General features: G+C 41.2%; 1 protein-coding gene across 1 annotated transcript in view; it reads right to left on the minus strand.

The window, feature by feature from the left end:
• LOC147692125 (uncharacterized) overlaps nucleotides 1-16,485 on the minus strand; it is a 277,538-nt gene that overhangs the window by 63,249 nt on the left and 197,804 nt on the right. The window lies entirely within an intron of this gene.

Below are 16,485 nucleotides of genomic sequence, written 5' to 3' on the forward strand. Positions count from 1 at the left end.
TTAACCCTTTATTGACAAAGGCCCGTCTCTCTATTCTCTACATCTCGTGAAAGTAAACTGCACTAGACCGACTGAGTGAAATACATGTCTATTGTTTCACACGACCCTAGAGATTGACTCTTGATCTGAGGAGCAAAGTTGTCATGTTGCACGGTTGTTGGAAAACTGAATCCCTTCTTGTCTGTGCCAAGGAAGCTGATCACTTCCTATGCAGAGAAGAAAGTTTCCAGTGACCTCTGAGCTAGTTGGTAACACAACCCAATTAAGTTTAGCATAGTCAGTGGAGGCCTGGAATATCCGCAGTTCCACGTCGATACTACTGTTTATGTTATTCCAATGCGCAGGGCCTAGTGGGAAACTAGGAACTACACTACAAGATTTAGTTGTACCAGTGAGGGTGACATTCCCATAGTCAAGTCTGGATAGCACCAGTGATTGGGTGGCTTGTTTGAGGGTATTTGTTGGAATTAATGGTTTTATTTTGGTAGGTAACTTCAGATTGACGAAGGCACTCTTTGCGAAGTTCTTGATGTGATTGGCCATGTTGAGTTTAGAGTCTAGGGTAATTCCTGATGATTTGACGGAGTGGGTCAGAGTGTGATTGCCGTTAAGAGCATCCAGAGCTTTGAGCCATTCTGAAATATGAGGTTTCTCCTCTTTGTTGGAGATGAGGAGTATTTCGGTTTTGTCTTGGTTGAGTGTTAAGTGGTTAAGTGACAGGCAATGTTGGATTTCTTTAGAGTAGCATTTAGCCTGTGAATGTCATCAATGGAGGAGGTTTCAAGATAGATTTGGGTGTCATCTGCATAGAGGTGGAAAGGGATGTTAGCTTTTTTGAGTATGGTGGTGAGGGGTTCCATGTAAATGTTGAACAGTTGAGATGAGAGCACTGAACCTTGGGGGACTCCCCTGTTGACAGGGCGTAGGTCGGAGGAAAAGGTTTTATTTTTATTCTTTGTGAGTGGCTGTGTAAGAAGGAGGAGAAACAGCTTAGGACCACCTCATCAGCTCCTACCCTTTCTTGTAAAGTCTTGATGTGAAGTTAGTGATCAACCGTGTCAAAGGCTGCCGAAAGGTCTAGGAGAATGAGGAGGCAGCATTGGTTGGTATCGAGGGATTAGTTTTTTTCGTCTGTGATGTTAAGGATCGCGGTCCCATCGCTGTAGCCTTTTCTGAAACCTGCTTGGTGGGGGTCAAGAAGGTTGATGTTATCCATGTGCTGAGTCAATTGTTGGAGGACGCATTTTTCCAGGATTTTGGATAGGAGGAGGAGATTGGAGACGGGTCTGAAGTTATTCAGTTCCTTGGAGTCGAAGCCTGTTTTTTTAGTAGTGGTGTGACTTGGCCAACTTTGAGGCATTCAGGTATGAAGCCCGTTCTCAGGGAGCTATTATTGATCTTGCACCAGAACGGGGCAATGGAGAGACTCCGTTTTTTGGTCAGTTCAGTGGGAATTGGGTCAAGGATGTGAGAGGCTGGTTTGGAGGTGGAGATCAGTTTGAGGATCTCGAATTCCGGGATGGGGTTGAAGGACTGTCAGGTTTTTGTGGGGTGCTTGGGTGAGCTATATTCTGTCACTGGAGGCAAGTTTTTGCAGAAGAGGTTGATGTTAATGTCCAGTGAAAGCTCAATCTTGGTGATTTTCTCTTCGAAGAAGTTGGCAGTTTTCACACAGGTCTTTGGAGGCCTGTAGGGAGGATTCTGGGGGTTTGAAGGTAAGTTCTCTGATGATTTTGAATAGTTCCTTGGGCCTGTTTTTTGCATTGTCCAGGACGGCGCAGAAGAAGGTGGATTTTTCGCTGCAGATGTGTTTTTTGTATTTCCTTTGGGCAGCTTTGAGTTGTTCCAGTAGGTTTGAGGAGGGGTTGCTCCTCCATACCCTTTCTGTAGCTCTTAGTTGTCTTCTTTCATAGTTGATGTCCATGTTGAACCAGGATCTGGATGGGATGTTCCTGTTTTTCTTTAGTTTTAAGGGGGCTACTTGTTCTAGAATGGATGTCATGTTTGTATTGTAGTAGGCGGTAAGTCTGTTGTGGATAGATCGTCCATGGCGGCAGTGAGGATAGAGTTAACCCTTCCCTCTAGGTCAGTCGTGTTAATATGGGTGAAGTTTCTAGTTTATTTCGGAGAGTCTTGGGTTGGGGGTTGAGGTGTGATAGGCTGAGTGAGGTGGAAAAGGATTAATTCCTGGTCGGACCAGTCCACAGGCAGGACGTGGTCTATCGTGACAGTGTTGTGCTTGGAGATAATGGCGTCTAAGATTACTCCTTAATTATGGGTTTCCTCTAAGCAGTATTGGGTAAGGTTGTTGCTGTGAAGCAGCTCCTTCTGGTTCTGGATTAGCAGGTTACTTTCTTCATTCCAGTGAAGGTTGAGGTCACCCAAAATAAGGTTGTTCATATCTTGGAGAGAGCAGTGGTCAAACAGGTCGGACAGGTGTTCGGTGAATGTGGGGGTGTTGCCTGGGGGTGGTAAATGAGGTGGCACGAGTGTTTTGTTGTTGCTTTTTTTTTTTTTTTTTTTAATATTTTTATTGAAGGGGTTTTCCCCCCTTTCCCCCCCCCCCCCCCCCCTAAGATATGGACAGGGCACAATAACATTCATTAGAGTACAGCGCAGAATCATATATACATTAGGGAATTATACAGAGCATAAAAACAAGTGTAATAACAAATCATACACAGTTTTTACAAAACCAATGCATATATACAATAGATACATAAACTTCTACACACTACGTTCTCAATTCCCCCCCGCCCCAGTAAATCAACAATCAACAATCAGGACCTTGTTCCCATCTAGTAAGGGGCTCCCATATTTGCAAACCAAGTTTCTTGCCTTTTCTCCCCCTCCTCGCATAAATAGCTGATTCTAACTTTTGAGTAGATAATATCTTCCCCAACCATTGATGATATGTAGGAGGGTTAGGATCCAACCATGCCGAAGCAACTAATAGTCTGAGAATGGCCAGTGCTACAAATAGAAAATTTTCCTTGTTCACGTGTGACTCAGGGTTGACTCCAAGTAACATTACGACTGGGTTTAATTCTATTGTAATTGCTAATGCACTCTGCAAAAATGTCTCAATATCCCGTTTTACACTATTTAAATGTGGACAGAGTGAGAAAATATGTATTAGGTCCGCCCCCGGACTACCACATCTGAAACAGGTGGTTCCCGAGGTACCCCCCCATTGAGCAATTTTCCCAGGCGTATAATACAGATGAAATAGAGTCTTATAGTGTTGAGCCTGTAATGATGATGAGCACAACAATTTTCTGCCCATCTCTAATGACTGAGAAGATATCACTATTTATATCCAGATCTTCAGACCACCTGCTGTTCCATTTCTCCATATCATCTTTCTTTAATATTGTCATCTCAGAATAAAATCTCTTTATGGTGCAGTCCGAGCCTACTTCTATAATATCCATCAATATATTTCTATCGAACCCCAAAGGCCCTCCTTTCCTATTTATTAAACAGCTCCTTATTTGAAGATATTTAAAAAAGTGTTTTGTATCTGAGGTATATCGAGCCTGTAGCTCGACAAATTGTAAAATACCTTGAGGTCCCTGAATATCTCCAATCTTTCTTATCCCCCGCCTCTCCCAATCTTGGAATACAGCTCCAGAAAAAACCATACTAGGGAGGGAAGGGTTGTTTTTGAACCTAGTGTAAAAATTATATTTCCCAATTCCTATCTTTTTTGATATTCTCTTCCAGACATTATACGCAGCCGTTAGGGTCTTAAACCGTGTTCTTTTATAATAACTTTCCTCAGTGAATCTCAAAAAAATATTTTCCGCATTTTTACCTAAAACCAAACCATAGATTGCAAGTGAACCGACATTGTCCCAATCATCTACATCAGCCCCCCCTACCAGTCCCAACATGTTTTGGAATGCAGCGGCCCAATAGTACACTTTTAAATCTGGTAGAGACCAGCCCCCACGCTCCCGTGGTAGAGACATATACCTCATTGCCCTGCGTGTTTTTCCTTTAGCCCAAATAAAGCGATTGATCATTTGTTCACATATCTTAAACCACTTGTTTTCAAATAAAAGTGGGATGGCCCTAAATATATACAAAAATTTTGGCAATATCATCATTTTAATAATATTGACCCGACCTACTAATGATAAGTGTAGATTTTCGTACCGTTCCAGGTCCTTCTTTGTTTTGCTTATTATTGGAGCAATATTATTTTCTACCAAATTATTTAGATCAGCTGATATTTTAATTCCAAGATAGGTCCCCGCCTGAACCACACGGTTATCATCACACGTAGTCACTGAATTTTTAATAATCTGAGTCTTGGAGGCATTTAGGGCGTACCCTGATATCCGTCCAAATCTGCGAGCCTCTTCTTCTATATAAACAGTCGCCTCTGTGGGGTTTGGTGTTATCACCGCCACGTCATCAGCATAAGCCAATATCTTACACGGTCCCAACAATGTTGACAACAAAGTTATCTCTGGGCAAAGCTCTAGTTTATGGATCAATGGATCCATATACATGGCGAACAGTAGTGGGGAACATGGGCACCCCTGCCGTGTACCCCTTTTAATTAAAAATTGACCTGTAGTGCCCCCATTAACTCTTAAAGCCGCAGCCGGTTCTTTATATAGAGTTTGTAATGCTTTTATAAACCCACCCCTGAGTCCAGCTCTTGCCAAAGTATACCACAAATAGTCCCAGGAGACCCGATCAAACGCTTTTTCTGCGTCCAGCAGCATTACTGCCATTGGGTCTCCTGTGACTTCGGTGGCATCCAACAATGTTATTACTTTCCTAGTATGATGGGTCGTTCCTCTACCAGGAATGAAGCCATGTTGAGTATAGCAAACTAATGAGCTTATCACCTCTGCAAATCTCATTGCCAACATTTTTGAATATATTTTGGTATCATTATTCATTAATGTAATGGGACGATATGACCCAGGCTCGTCATGCGGCTTGCCCTTTTTGAGAATCAGAACAATGTCTGCACCCCCCCACGACTTTGGTATAGACTGTCCGAGCTGTGCAGATTGAATCACTCTAGTTAGCTCTTGAGACAGCACTCCCCAGAAAGTTTTATAGAATTCTAGAGGTATCTGGTCGGGACCAGCAGCCTTACCTGAGGGAAGTTTACCCATGGCTTCCTTGACCTCTTCCATCTCCCATCTCTAGATGTTTTGTTGTTGCTAGTGTTAATGTTGGCGGTTAGGCACTCAAAGGTGTTGTAGGTGAAGGAGTCTATTTCTGTCACTGAGATATTGTTTTTGTGGATGATGGCTATGCCTCCAGCGCTTTGATCTTTTCTATCTTTGTTGGTGATAACAAACAAAGCCAGGGGGGACAAGAGTATCCATGAGTGGAAATTAGGAGTCAATTAGCCATGTCCCAGTGATTAATGCTATGTCTATTCGTGGGTGAGGATGGATTCTGCTAGCTCTGTGGCATGCTTGGTGGCTGATCTGCAGTTTGTGAGCATTCAGTTTGTGGGGGACATCTCTGTTGTGTGTTTTTTCATTTGGGGGACCATGGTTATGATAGTGCATGTGGCTGGGAAGATTTCGGAGGGGCCTGTTCTCTTCCCAGTACTATGATCACCTGTATTTTGGATTGGGGGTGGCAGTAATAAGATTGTCATAAGAGGAGGCGGGAGCTGCCTCTTCACTCACAGACGTGACATCTCTAGTTCTTTTCAGCCTCTGTGTCTGATGAGAGAGGGGGTAGAGTTCCCTTCCAGATGGGATGCATTGGGAGGCCTCCGTTGAGAGAGAGAGGGGAAGGAAGGGAAATGGTGGGGCTTTATGGGTGCAGTGAGGTTAATAAGGATTTCCTTAAGACCCTGGATTATGGTGGTAATTTGGCTTTTAAGCATGGTGAGCCGTTGCCAAGTCTCTGTGTCATTGGGGGTGTTTTGTGCTGGAAAGTTAAACCTGGGGGGGAGAGCCTAACTTTGTTAGGTTGCCCTTTGGTGGGTGAGGTGTCCGTGTGGGTCTAGGTGGGGTCGGTGGTGCGGGGAGGTAGGGGCCATGTCTTGGCGTGGGTGTTAAATTGCATGAGGGACTGGGGAGAGGGTTGTAGATCTATAATTGTAATATAGTATCAATAGTAAACTTACTCATTACCGTAGTGAATTTAAATTTTGCCTAAAAGTCAGAAATGATTGAGAGTTTTCAGATGGAAAAGGACCCACTTGGCATATATATGTAAGAATAAATAACTCCATGATGTAAAACTTAGACTGTTATTTTTTGATACAAGGGTTTGTCTTCTGATGAAATATTCTCACATTTTCATTTGTCATTCATTGAATACCTTTAATCCTTGCAAAATGTAATAATAAACATAAAAATGTATAACAAAGCATGTATTGATCACAGAGTAATAGTATAGAGTCAGTCATTTCCCAACTAACGAGAATTAAAAAAAATAATATGCATATTGTTAATTATTTTAATGTGGTGCATTTCACTAGTGGAAAAGTGAAAAGATATTGAAGTAAAAAAAATAATTTCATAAATCTTCTAAAATTATTTTACTTTACCATTACAGGAGTGTTGCCACAGATTCAAGGCCATTTCTTGATATAGCCCAAAAGGGGGCCATTTGTGATTTAAGATCCTTATATGGACGTCATGGATTGATATAGTGGTGTTAACATTTCAATCAAAGTGTTACACATTTGTCAATGAAATGTCACTCATGTATCAAAGTTCCAGAAAAGCCACTCGTAAGTAATCTGAAAACATGGCATCAATGAGTGGAGATGAGTATTCCTCTGGATTGGCCACAGCCGCCTCCACTATCAATTGCGTTAGGTATATGAAAAGGCATCCGAAGTGAAATCTATACTCCCTATTAACCTTAAAATGCTTTTGGTATATGCTACTCTGCAGTCACATAAAAAATGGTATGAGAGGAAAGACTACATGGAAAGTATTAGCCTAATGTATTAATCTTATATAAGTCTAGAATTGTGGGCTTTCTGTGCATGCCCTTGAATCAAGCAGTGTGTGTACATGTGGTAAAGGTAGGATTTGCAGATGTACAAAAACCAAGCTTGAGCAGGCGACTCTGAAAATTAAGTGGCTTGAGGTATACAGAATATATTATAATGCAATGCAAATTTGGTACACCCAGTAACCTGTTGCAGCTGCAGACTCTTTCAAAATTACTTGGATTCCACAATCTCCAAACATTACATGTAACGAAAAGGAATCGATGCTCACAATATATAAATAATGTGGAAATCTGTGAACCGGGGTTTCCTTTTCCCCTTAATTCCAGGCCACTTAAGCAACAGCAGAAGGAAGATAGTGAAAGTTCATGTTTTCAAAACAAGATATAACTGTTCTTGTGGTAGAGGTCCCTAAGTTGGAACCATTGCTCTATTAAAACTGTTTGACTAATGCAATCCCCAGGCAAGTGTTCTAAGTATCATTGATATGGAAAGAGTATGCATGTGTGAATTACGAGTAATTTTATTTGTAGAAATGACATGCAATGCAAAGAAACTTGTGTGAATTACAAGTTATTACGCAAAATTTCAGCTTCAATATTTTGCACTTCTGGTCATGTAAAATGCACCCTTGCATGCATTTTTGGCACAAGGGTGCCTTTCTAGTTAAAAAAAAGCACTACATAGCGCATGAGATGCGCAAAAACGCTAGTGTTCGGTTTGATAGCATTTTCCCTGTGCTCATGAGATAGGATTTTTACCCAAATTATGTGTCAATTATGCAAATTGGTATAATAGTCTAATCTCAGGCATTAATTCTAACATCCGTAATATAAAATGCCTGAAATTACATAAAATTACAGTAGTGTAAATTGAATCCCACCTGATTCTAGTAAATACGATGTTCAGACCAGAAATGATGATTGTATCTCGCAAGACAAACATAGAATGGTGGATTGGTAATTAATCCTTAAACCAATCATGTCCCAAGGCAGGTGGTGTAAACTGGTAATTCAATCTCAGCAGGCATAGATTAAACTAAACATATACAAAGCAAAGGTATTACAAAACAAATACATAGAAAGTGTAAAATAGTAAAAATGTTCACATGCAAGTCAGATGTGTCCTGCAGGTGAATTGACTAAGACAAAAAACACACACTTGACGGCATCTGACACCTAGCATCATAATTAATACTTCTAGTCACACTGAGAGCTACTCATAAGAGCCCTTTACATGGGATAATGCTGCTACCACTAAGACCTACTGTAATGTGAAAACATTGTTTGTGCAGGAGGAACAGGAGAAGACAGGGAAGATCTTGAGATCATCCCGGAGCTCATCATCTGTGGAGAAATATAATAGAATGCTGTAAAGTCGCAATCCTGCAGCACTCTGTTTTTGGATGCCTGGATGGGATCTAATATGCCTCATCTACTACTACCTGGCTGGTGCAGGAATTGTAGCACCCTGACACGATGTAGTTTGACTACCTTCACAAGTACATTAAGCCTCTGGTAGTGCAAACATTAACTGACCAGCCAATTTATATAACTATTTCACTGTGTCAGAAGGGGTGTGGCCTAGGAAGAGGATGAGGGCTCATGCTGAGAGATCTTTGTGCCACCTCCCACCAACCCACTTTCCCATAAAAAACATGAAAAACAAAAGCTTGCCGAGACTGTCGCCGAAGTTGAGGTATCTTTTTCACAATCCTTCATGGACATCAGCAGCCTATAGCTTTCACAGGTTTATAGTTTTTATTTCCTACCATTGTGTGATATTGGCATCTCACTGGGTGTGTATGTGAGGGGAGCCGATATCATTTGACACACAATGCCATTTTGTGTGTTGGCAGCTCTGTGTTATGTGTGGCCAGCAGATGGATACAGAGGCGTTAATTCACTTCAGAAGATCATTTTCTTTTAGAAGTGATCTGTGCAACATGCACCATATAGTCGATCATCAGTCTGATGGCAAGATCAAGCCAGTGTAAGAAAGATCACACTTAGGTAAATCAGGAGCTTACAAATGAGCCCAATCTTTTGAGATTGAAGAAATTGCCATTCTACAATACTCAAATTTAATAATGAGATAGCCAAAGTATGTTGAAAACTCATTGCACACATTGAAGAACATCAGATGTATTATATGCATTTCCATGAAAACTGGCAAAGCCAATGTCACTTTGCTTGAGCTAGGCTGAACTAGAAAATAGCAATGATGATGAAATAGAGAGGGGTGATGCTTTTATAATGCTAGGAACTCAGTTATCCTGACTCAGCGTAAATTGGAAGCACATTAAAGATATCCACTAGGATAGTTTAAAAAACTTTTTTGGTTAGTAATTGATTTATTCAACAAGGTCCTTGGTGAAATATATAATCATTTTTATTCTAGACAAAACTCAATATATGTGTAGCACTATGTGAAATGGCCTTTTGCTGAGGTATGCATATCTGACACACAAAAATCCTCCTTAGCCCTTCTGTGAAGCCATCTGTGAGTACCTCAGTGATTTGTCCTAAGCATAAGTGCCGTTCTTGGAGCAAAAATGGGATTAATATACTGATATGGATATTTAACTAAGGATATCTTTCTTGCAGACAGTGTTTAATTGTTAAGTGCATTTGTAATTACAACACTGATGCACATTTCCAAGCAAGGATATTTTTATTGCAGATGGCTTTTTTATCATGGAAGTAAAGTTGATACCCAGTATTTTCTATAAGTAAGGGCTTTGACTACAATTTTCTCCAGAGCTTTTTACTGGCTGGGCCTGAAGTTGAATCTGGTTAAGTTGACCGCCCGGTGAACAAAGTCAACTTTAACTCAAGTTTTTGGAGCGATGACAGTAAGTTGCAAGTGAAACACAGAGTGGTCCTAATGTGCAGCAAATTCTATGAAGAATATTGAAATTCTGGAACTTTTTGCTATTTGTTATTTATGGATTGAAGGCCCACTACAAGAAAAGATATCATGAGACCCTACAGAAATGGCTACTGCATTGTGTGTCACAGGAGTCTAGATCCTTTATTTTTTTACCACTGCGACAATTTCATAGAATCCGAATTAGTCATTATAATTCTGTGCTTTCCTAGAGAATAGCGATTTAATATATCTGGAAAAAGAAGGTCTTTTGACTCATGCATGTTATGGCAACTTAGGCTATCCTGAAATTATGAGTTCTCATGAAATTTTCAGCACCACTGTCACAAACTCGCTGTTCAAAACCTGTAAATCCTATTGAATACTCAAGTTCTTCAAAATAACTCCAGATTGATCACTGGTTGCAAGTGAAGATTATCTTAATGGAGGAATAAAAAACTCAATGGATTACCCATGAAGCTTTTATGTTATGTTAATTTCGATTTATATAGCACCAAATCACCGACAGGTCTCTTAGCGCTTGCTTTGGGAACCCGTCCTGGCTTTCACTGCAAGATAACCCCTACTGGGCATCCCCAAGGTGAAGACCAGGCATCCCATCGCGGTGGGGCCGTAGTGGAGATTAAGCAAGCTATTGCCCAGAGTTGCAGAGTGTGAACCCATGATTCAAGTAGGCACCGAGGCGAGAATTATCGAGTCCGTGGACATTTTGAGCTCAAGACCCTGCCGCGTCGGGAATTGAACCCTGGTCCCAGGTCTGACCTCTGCATCAGGGTCTGCCTCCTCAAACCAGTGAGCCACACTTCTCCTATAACCTTGAAGCAAAGAAAAAGAAGCAAAGAAAAATAAGGCAGAAGGAGATGGGACTTTCGCAAAGTTGTGGTAAATCGGGGAAACAAATGTGCAAACCCTGCTTTTTATCTTTTGACTTATTCACACAATGCCCTCTTCTAAGCGTTACTAACTTTAACTACACAGGAAGACGTGTGCAAAAATTGATGATGTCACTGGACTTTCAAATATTATACAGAAAATTAAACATTACGGCTTGCTTTGTAGCAATAATCGACATTAAAAGGCGCGGCCAATCATTAAATTTGCCTAATATATCACTACAAAGGAAGCATTAAATTGAAAAAATGAGAGGCATCAAATTTGTCTGGCAGTGAATACTTCTCTTGAAAATAGGTGCTTGAGATGACATTTTAATATAATATTTCATAATTGTAATAGTTGCAGTAATGGATGCCTCCAAATGTCTAACATTTTAAGGCAAAAAATAAATTATTTTAAGCTCAGAAATGTTTTCAGACTCCCTTTCCTTGAGCAGGGTGCCAATATGAAATGCTGACTGAAAAAGTGGATTTTGGTAATATTGTAAACATTTGCGGACCCCTGAAAAGGTGTTCATTAATTGGTATTATGAAAATGCATCAATACGATAGCAAAGCAGTACCTGGGCAGCGGCCGAGGAGAGATGGCTGCGGAGCACCACGTCTCCACGTAGCCACAGGTGATTGCTGCACCGCCCCAGCAATGGTGGATTGCCTCGGTATGCTGGAGTGCGGCAGGTTGGCGTCTTCGTTCCTGGCTCTGTGAGCTTTGCTATGCTATGTGACGGCTTACGGCTGTGCTTTGGATTCGTGGCACCCTTCACTTATACCCCCAAGCGATGTGTGATGGTAGCGCTTAAGTTCCCGATCGAGTCCTCTGTAAAGTGAGGAGAAAGAGGCTGCGGCGGATGTGGCGGGTGCTGCGGCAGCGGCCGCTTTGATCCCTCGGCAGTGGCTAAGCTCTCCCTGGAGGATTATGAGAACCTGGGGAAAGCAAGACGGCGGCTCTGGCACTATGGAGAGGCAGCAACTCGGCTCGGTTTAAGAGCGAGAAGGCGCAAAGCAGCGCAAAGACAAGGAGGTGAATAACGGCTGGAAAAGCTGGAAAGGCAGCAGTGGCATAAACAGGGGCAGCAGTTTTTCTTTGAAGCGCTATGGACACTGCTTCTGTTCTACGAAGTCCTGGGCTAAAAGCACTGGCATTTTCACCTGCTTAATCTAGACCTGCCAGTGAAAAGAAGAGGTCTGAGGCCTGGAATTCTGGCAAGTAGCTTTCTCTTGCATTTTTGATGCACAGTGAGCAACAGATAAACGGCAGTAAAAGTGACATTACAGCAGTCTTATTTTGGGCAGTTGGAGTGCATTTTGAACAAAAAATCACATCTAGTTGGGAAAATATCGGTCCCTGGAAAGGGCAAAAGAGGCAAAAGAGGCGAGGCAAGGCAAGGTGAGAAGGGGCTGAGCTGGACTTTGTTGGATTTCTGCAGGATTTCTGCAATAATGTATACAAAGTGTGTTTGAAAGTTTTCCGTGTGCCCCTTTACAAACCACAACAGGCCAGAGAAGCTTGAGAGACTTTTTTGTCCAGTTTTAGCGCCCATAAGAAATCTCTAGCTCCCAATTTACATCTCTGTTGGGAGAACTGGGAGTAATATTTGCCTCATTAGAAATACTCTTGGAAGAGCCTGGGAACTTTTGGTACAGACTGACTGAGAGAGATTATTCTGGGGTATAGGATGGCAGTATAAAGGGAGAAATATGGGCAAATTGCTGAACCCTCATATTAAAGCTAAAGCTCGCTGACTCCAGGTCAAAGAAGCAAAAGAAGAGGCTCGGATGGCAGGCAAGGAATCCTCGGAAAATTTGTCTGAACTCAACTCCTCATTTGAGTGCTCAGAAGTGCAGGACTCACCCCCGCTGGATCATTAATTCATTAATTCAGACTAGCGTCTCAGTGAATGCGACGACGGTCGATATGATCTGTTGATCCTAAAAAAGTTGAATCAGTTATTAAGGAGTCAAAACAATTTTCCCTTTTTTTGAAAAAGACAACTCCACTGCCTCCCACGAGCCCTGCGCTAGCTCTGCAGCCTGCTGTGAAAACCTCGGGGATTAAACAACTTTTAACTGCTTCACCCAGAGCAAAGCTTGTTATAGCTAGTCACGGAGTCCCTGAAGATATTACACTAGCTGATATGTGCTTAAACACTGTACCTCTGAGGGGGGATGATATCCCACCAAAATAAGGAATCATCACTGTTGACCATTCAAAAGCAGCTTTGCTCGGGAAACAGCGAACCAGTTCAAGTTTGTAACCAGATGAAGGGTATCTCTAGTGCCCCAGGTTGCTCAGCATGTCCACTGGCTAAATCCCAGATACAATCTCAATTTGCTTTGCCAGAGGACACGCTGTCTATGGACAATCATTTAGCCTGTACCATGGATCCCTTTAGCCCCGCCCTCAGTTTGAATACTGAGTCAGTGAGCAAAGTCCAGATGACTGGTAAAGACATGCTAAATCTAATTCTAGAGGAGGTTGGGGAGCTGAAAATAACTCAGAGAGCTGAACTTTCCTCCATACATGTGTGACTGGAGAAAATTGAGGAGGTAATCTCTAGTTTTCCACTTAGACTTCAAGAAGCTGAGGCTCGGATTTCGACTCTTGAAGATCAGATGACGGTGGTAAAGGAAGAGGTTAAGGTGGCAACTAAAAGCAAGCAGGTACTTGAAAATAAACTGGATAAGCTGGAAAATTATACGCGGAGATCCAACCTGCGATTAGTTAGAGTCCCGGAGGGGCTAGAGGGCTCCAACAGAGCGCAATGGGTCACCTCATTCATAAAACAAAAAGTCATTCCAGAATTTGAAGGGGACCTGACTATCACTCAGGCGCACCGGGTACCTGCACGCCCTTTTCCTAACTCTACGTTGCCACAAACAATATTACTAAATTTGACTGACTTTCGTATAAAATAATCAATACTATCTAAAGCTATACAGCAAAGACAGTTTGCAGTCAATGAAACAACAAAGTGTAGAATTTTTTCAGACATGTCGGCAGCGGCAGCACATAGAAGGAAGGAATTTGTGAAAATTCTCCGCCTCTTTAAAGCTAATGGAGCTCAGGCCACCATCACCCAACAGTCTAAATTGAAAGTCCTTGTGAAAGGCAAATTCTTTATGTTTTCTGATTTAGATGAAGCCCAGGAATTATTGAAGGAAATTTCACAGGGCCATAAGGGGTGAATATAAGGAAGTAAAGCCAAGCTAAAATGTCAGTTTTCCCATGTGGGTGTGTTTGGTATAAGGATTAAGCTTTATTTTCTTAATGCTGAATATGGATAGTGGGTTTCTATGTTATAAGCCAACGAGTTTAGATTTTTAGATTAACCAATCTTCCTCTAGATATTTAAATTAATCATTGGAGATTAAGCAGGTTAATTTATTTCCATTGCTTGGAGGCGGGAGATGGGATTACAGGGGTGTAATAACAGAACACCCAGGGGGGAATGTGGGTAGCGTGGTGGAGGGAGGATGGACCACATTTTGGGGGGGAGGGACACAAGGGGTGGGCAGGGTGTAAAAGCAAGGAAAAAATGAAGTCCTTTATTCTGTTGGTTTGGTTATTTTTTGATCAAGGTTTTTTTTGTTGCTTTTTTATGCTGGTGAATTGGTTGCAAAACTTTGTTAAATGGCTAACAAGGAACAACTGAAAGTGGTTTCATTTGATGTTAATGGCTTAAATAATCAGAAGAAATGCGGGCCATAGAACTGTGGATCAAAACAGAAAACCCCTCGGTAATTCTCTTACAAGAAACTCATATTCCATCTACAAAATTACCTGATTTCCCTATGTTTAAGGAAGGGGCTTCGTACCGTGGTTTTTCCTCACCCTCTGCGTCCCATAGAGGGACAGTAATTTTTTTAAATAAAAACATTCAAGCAGAGGTGATTAATTCTGAAAGTGATCAACTGGGGCGTTGGTGTTGGGTTACATGTACAGCTAAACATAGACAGAGACCTATAACCTTTGTTAGCTTTTATGCGCCGCTTGAAGACAACTTTATTCTATATGAAGAGCTTTTTCAATCTTTATTGACCGTCATAGGGGATGTGATAATTGGGGGAGATTTTAATATTATTATCAATCCAACAATAGACTCCTCTACTCAGACAAGAAGACAATGAAGACCTAAATCCTTTAAAGTTCTGCAAAATTAAGGAGTTATTCTTGATTTGCATGATCCTTGGCGTAAGAACTATCCATCTAAACAGAATTTACGTGCTGGTCAGGCAGATTCAAGTCCTCATCATGTATAGATTTTTTTTTTGTCTCCAGAAATCTTTGTTTTAGTCAGCAGAGATTTCTCTATAATGGATTTTCAGATCACGCTATGTTAGTTTTAGAGATTCAGTTAGAAAATTCTGTTAAAATTCCTAAGCGATGGGTCATTAATAGACAGTACTTGAGTGATAAAATATGGGTTAAATCTATGAAGGTAGAGATTAAAGCATTTTGTATTCGAAATTGTGAGTCAGCCCCATTAAACATAATTTGGGACTCACTTAAGGCCTTTATTTGTGGGATAATCATTGGAAAAGATGCGGCCAACTGAAAAGAAATAAGAACTAAGAAGAAAGATCTAGAGCAAAAAGTGCAAGTACTTAGCATGATAAGGCTTCATAATCCCTCTAGAGCTAACCAACTTCAGCTAGATCAGGCCAAACGGGACCTTAGTGCTAAATACTATGCTCAGAGCGAAGCTGTCTTTCGGCAACAATATCAAATTTTATATGAAGAAAGCAACTTCTGGGGCAGATTTCTGGCCTGGCAGGCTAGGGAACATGCTGCCGTAAACTTAATTAAAGCCTTAAAATGCCCTCTTACTGATTTAGAGACATATGACCCGGTTATGATAGGGGATATTATGCTTAAACACTATGAATCCATCTACGGCCAGCATCCGAGAGTAGATACATCTTTGCTAGAAACCTTTTTACATAATAATGAGCTACCTACGCTTTCAGAATTAGAACAACAATCCATAGCCAATCTATTTTCTATGGAGGAATTAGAGAGAGTTATTAAAGATCTTCCCAATGGTAATGTGTGCGGCCCAGATGGGTTTCCACCAGAGTTTTTGTAAGGTGTTTTTTTCTGCTTTGGCTGATTTTTTCCTTACATTAATAAATTCAATGCTAGAGGGAGGTACAATACCAGATTCCTTCAGACAAGGCAATATAGTGAGCTTCCTGAAGAAGGGGAAGGATAGTAAAGATCCAAATTCTTATCGTCCAATGACATACTTACATTTGGATTATGAAATAGTTACAAAACCTCTATCATTGCGTTTTAATCAATGTTCGGCTGAGTTGATCCATCCATATTAGAATGGGTTTATTGCGGGTAGACAGTTAGTTACTACCACTCATAATTTGATTGAGGCCTTGGCTTTTTTTTGAGACACGAGGGATTGCTGCTTTAGTTTTTTTATTAGATGCCAAAAAGGCTTTTGATCTTGTGGTTTGGGAGACACTGTTTAATTTTTTAGGGCACTTTGGGATTTCTGCAAAAATTATATCTTTGATTCGTAATTTGTATACCAACACTAAAGCTAATTTAATCATTAAAACCTTGGTGGCTGGGTCAGTCCTAGTTAAACGCGGCACAGGACAAGGATGTCTCCTATCGCCAGTCCTCTGCTTTTTTCATCGAGCCTTTGGCAAAAGCATTTAAGAACTGTGCGGAAATACCCCCCAATTCCATCAATGGCAAAATTAAAATTATATGTAGATGACATCATGCTT

This window comes from Lissotriton vulgaris, chromosome 9, assembly GCF_964263255.1.
Source record: "Lissotriton vulgaris chromosome 9, aLisVul1.2, whole genome shotgun sequence".
Taxonomy (NCBI): Eukaryota; Metazoa; Chordata; class Amphibia; order Caudata; family Salamandridae; genus Lissotriton; species Lissotriton vulgaris.